Source organism: Apium graveolens, chromosome 11 (assembly GCF_009905375.1).
Source record: "Apium graveolens cultivar Ventura chromosome 11, ASM990537v1, whole genome shotgun sequence".
Taxonomy (NCBI): Eukaryota; Viridiplantae; Streptophyta; class Magnoliopsida; order Apiales; family Apiaceae; genus Apium; species Apium graveolens.
This window is the reverse complement of record NC_133657.1, coordinates 203,212,670-203,217,623: the sequence shown is the minus strand read 5'-3', so window position 1 is coordinate 203,217,623 and position 4,954 is coordinate 203,212,670. Positions and strand designations below refer to the sequence as shown.

The 4,954-nt window shown below is 30.6% G+C and overlaps 1 long non-coding RNA gene across 2 annotated transcripts; it reads left to right on the top strand.

Moving 5' to 3' along the window:
* Nucleotides 1-231: 231 nt before the first annotated feature.
* On the top strand, nucleotides 232-1,548 carry LOC141696786 (uncharacterized). Of its 2 annotated transcripts, none has more exons than XR_012564493.1 (3): nucleotides 232-286; nucleotides 993-1,048; nucleotides 1,477-1,548. It is a non-coding gene; the product is annotated as an uncharacterized LOC141696786 (long non-coding RNA). The 2 variants fall into 2 exon arrangements; XR_012564492.1 differs by lacking the exon at nucleotides 232-286 and adding an exon at nucleotides 703-813.
* The last annotated feature ends 3,406 nt before the right edge of the window (nucleotides 1,549-4,954 follow it).

Below are 4,954 nucleotides of genomic sequence, written 5' to 3'. Positions count from 1 at the left end.
AGGTAATTCCTTACTAAATTGTTGCATCCCTTATAGGTGTATCAACATCTATCTTTTTGAATTCTACTAATTTTTTTTATCTTACATTCTGTCTTCCAAACTGATTGCAGAATCAGATGATGGTGTGAGGTACATGGTTTACAGTAGATGGGGAAGGGTTGGTGTTAAGGGTCAAGATAAATTACACGGTCCTTATACGTCGCAAGAGTGTGCTGTCCAGGAGTTGGAACAAAAGTTCTACAGATGGCTGGAAATGCATTACAGTGAAACAGATAAAGAACCAGATGTGAATTTTTTTTTCTTTTCTACTTTTATGTGTAATTGTTTATTTAGTAGCTCTATATTTGAGGTACTTATTTCTGCAGAATTTGGCTTTCTACTGCATTAAAATTCGGGGTTTTAGTATATGTCTCAAATTAAAATTCAGAATCTAAGCATTAATTCGATATTAAAATTGAATTTTTTAATCAAGTCAAATAAGTACTTCTTATCACCTTCAAATGCGTATTTAAAAGTCAAATATCAGTTAAAATGAGACAAAGGGAGTACTTTTTATTACAGCATTTTAATTGGCGGTTAATGGTCACCTTATCTGTGCTGAAGTTTGGGAGGCTTGCTTTTTTCTTTTTTGTTTTCCTTAATAAAGCTTTCCAGATAAATTTGAGTTTGAATACTTATAAAGTCTGGGTAACTATTATCAGGTACAAGCAAAGCAAATGTTAACTGACATAAAACCTCGCGAAACTAAGTTGGAAGCTCGTTTAGCAAAGTTTATTTCCCTCATATGTATGAAGCAACAAATGATGGAGATAGGTTTGTGTGTTTTGGTTCTTTCATATCATTGCAAGTGTATTATGTTATCAATTATGCAGCCAGACTAGACTACCAGTAATTGCAAATTAAATGAGCTGTCTGTCACCCTGTTGAATCTCTGATTTGCAAATTTCCTGTGCTAATTACATTTTACAAGTACTTTGTTTATTCTGTTGTAGGGTATAATGCTGATAAGTTGCCTCTTGGTAAGCTAAGCAGGTCGACAATTTCTGAGGTCATCCTTTATATGATGCATGTCTTTCCATTTAATTGTTTTCGTGTGATATCAAAATGTTAGAATATCAATATAAGATCCTTTGAAGGAAATTCCTTTAACACCTTGAGATTTTAGAGTGACTGATTACTTGACATTGTATCATAACTCAGGCTCGCAGAATCCAATTCTCTCACAATTATTATGGACGCGAAAGGCAAATTATTTCGCCAAATATGTGCTACAAGTATATATAGTTCCTGTTGGCATATGATTTGTTCATTTCTGGTTTTGAAAAATTCCAACATATGGCAATTTAAATCTGTCTAGAAACTATGTACACTTGCAACTGAAATTAATTTTAATTTCCTTTAAATGGATTCTAATGTATATTCGGGGAAATGTTATTATGTGAAATTACACCCACTAAATGTCCAAAAATTTTCCAGGGCTATAAGGTGTTGAAGAAAATTGCAGACGTGATTAGCCAATCAGATAGAAAAAAGCTTGAGCAGCTAAGCGGGTGAGACTCGTTCACCAGAATGTGCTTTCTCTGATATTTGAACAAAACTTTTAGTTGACTACACAGAAAAACACATACACGATATAAGCCTCACAAGGTCGAAACGTATATCATGAAGATGGATCTGATCTACTTTTCAACCGAACCTCACACTTGATGATATTCTTAAAATCTGTTATCAGTTTTAACAATATTTCCCTTGACTTTTTGCTGCAGAGAATTTTACACAGTGATTCCTCACGATTTTGGCTTTAGAAAGATGCGTGAGTTTCTGCTTCTTTCACTTTATACGATTTCTTGTCACTAACCTTGGGCACACACGTAACGTTTGGTTAACTTTGTTTTACTTTAAAATTCAAGTTTATGAAAATTAGATAATGTCCACTTTGAAAAATGATCCAACTATCCTCCAAAAGCTTATAGAAGTGTATTTTTATTGTTGATCATAAATTTAAATTTAGTGGTTAATATATATAGTAAACAATTTAGTCAAAACTGCCTTGTTAACAATGGAATTAGTATGTTGACAGGCAAATTTGTCATTTACAGTCCTCAAAAGTTAAAACGCAAATTGGAAATGGTAGTTCTCTCTTGTCTTTATTGATCAGACTTGAATTGCAATAATCGCACCATGTTCAGGCCGTACCTTTTCTTGCTCAGTTAACAGCGCATCCAATTAAATGTATGATCTCTTCTTCTAATCTTGTGAAACAGGTTGAAGCCCTCGGTGAGATTGTGGAGGACAAGATGGGAACGCAGGTGTTGTTTCTCTACTCTGAATTACATTGTGCTGTGAATTCCTACTCTTCTTAACAGGTTTTTTATTTGGGGGTGAATTTAGTGTACTCTTTCCAGTTATGGTCAGTTACCAAAATATTACTCTTGAACACATTGTCTTTGTATCATTAGAATAACAACCATATACGAAGGGTAATAGCTTTCTAGACCTTATTTGAAGTGAATTACAACATCAATATCAAATTTAACAATTTGCTTCTATAATAGGAAGATCCTCTGTATTCTTCTTATCAACGCCTCAATTGTTATTTGCTGCCACTTGAAGTCGATTCTAAGGAGTTCTTCATGGTATGAATTACTGCTTTTAACTTGTTATGCAGAAAGTTCTATATATCTTGTATTATAGGGTTAACGTTAGCTTAGTGCTCTTCTTATACTACCTTGATTGGTTAAGACTCCAAGTAAATAGTTTTCCTTGTATAGCTGTTGAATTTTTGTTTGTGTTCAGGTTTCCAAGTATATGAAGAACACTCATGTGAAGACAAATTCAAATTATACTGTGGATATTGTCCAGATATTAAGAGTCTCCAGGAAGGGTGAAGCTTAGCGATTCAAGAAGGTAAATACAATATTTACTTATGCTTGTGGGTTTTTCTTGCTTCTATGAATTTATATACTGTTTTTGCAATCATAGTATCATTTTCATTCTGGTTTGATATCTTGGCTTCCTCCTGTTATTCTTCTAAGCAGTTCTCCAGTACGAAAAATAGTATAAATAGGCTATTAGCGTATCATTTTATCTTCGTATAACATCTTCTCTTTTCAGGTACGTTCTATTTCCTATGTTTTTACTTATGTTTTACATGTTTACTGCATACTTATATATATATATAATTAAATTACATTTTTTTGAACTTATGTATGACTACTCTAATTCACTTATTATTAGTTTATTTTATTATTTAGTTTCATGGTTATGTGTATAACACTATAGTTTACTTAATTTAATCATTTAGTTTGATGTTGATTATTAAATGTTTTAGTTAATAATCACCATTTTTTTTGTAAATATTTATTGCATGAATTTATGTTTATAATTATGTGTTTTGTGCATGCATAATAATTCATGTGTTATATGTTAAATATATGTTTGATTTAGATATGCATTTAGATTAGTGCACCAATTAAATATATGCTCATTTATTAAATTGGTTATACTTATTTTGTATAATGATATTTTCACACTAAGGTTATGAAAATTTTATACACCAATATTGATATTTTGTCCACTTGCATAATTCTAAGCATATGTTACCTATTTTATTTATCTTTGTTATTTTATTTTAAAGATTATATAGATAGTAAATATTAAACGTACATCTATTTTGTTCTGAATTTAAATAGTTTACATAGACTTGATTTATTATTATTATATATAATGTATTTAAGTGTTGAGTTTTTTTTTATTGGTCGGTATACTATTTTGAACTATTATATGAGAATGGTCATATTTATATGTCAATATGAATTTATTTTGTTACTTGTAGTGACATTTAATTGTTATTGTGGGTTAAGTTTTATAAAGTTAAAGTGTTGTTAGCTTAGTGGCATACACAAGTTAACATTATGATTATTTTATTAAGTAAGTATGTGTGTATGTCTAGGTTCATTTTGGCAACATAATTGGGGAGACATTGCTATTAAGGTAAGTTAACTCTTCACACTTTATTTTATTTTAAAATCTTTTAAATATTTTTGCACTGCTTTTGTTTTAAAATTTATGGATCAAGTACCCTGTTTTAGAAATAAGAATTCCAGTGAGCTCTGACTTATGAACCAATTAGTAATTGCATATAGTTCCGGAACTAGCCTTTGATACCTTACTAGGGAGTGCTACTTATGATGCCTTCGGCAGCGCACGCTATATGATACTGTGTCACCAGGTATTTGTGGCCTTAGCGAGCTGTGGAATTTTATATTTTATGACATATGGATTTTAGAAAATTATTTTTGTCTTATAAAATTATGATACTTGATCCACCAGTGTAGAATTGTTTTCTTCCTGGGCCTTGGCTCATTACTTACAAATTTTCAGGTGCTTAGCTTTTGGGACATCTTAAAGGTGGACTTGATTTGAGCTTGCTTGGGAATAATATTTTAGTGATTATGTTTGTATTGGAGTTGCGTCTCCCAGGATTTGCTTTATTTTCAGCTTAGATGACTTTATTTATGTCTCGGATTTTAGAATTTTATGGAAAACTAGAAACTTATTCTTATTATGGATTTAATTTGGAGTTTTAGTTGAATATTTAAGTATAATTATTTTCTGAAAAGTTTGGGTATTACAGTTGGTATTCAGAGCCTAGGTTAGCTTCCTGTAGACTGTCGTTTTAGGCTTAACCTGTGAGTAATGAGTTTAGTTATTTGTGTTTCCAAAAAAAAAAAACTACTTTTATTTTTTTTGGTTAAATATTTTCTGACTTTCTCGATGCAGAAATATTCTTGGTATCATTAAATGTTTTTGGTATGTTTAAATTTGGGGACCAAATTTTTTTAAGGAGGGTATAATGTAATAACCATGATTTTTGTAATTATATATATATATACATTTTTCGCATTTTTAATTATTTGGTTATATAAGAAAAATATTATTTTATTATATAGAT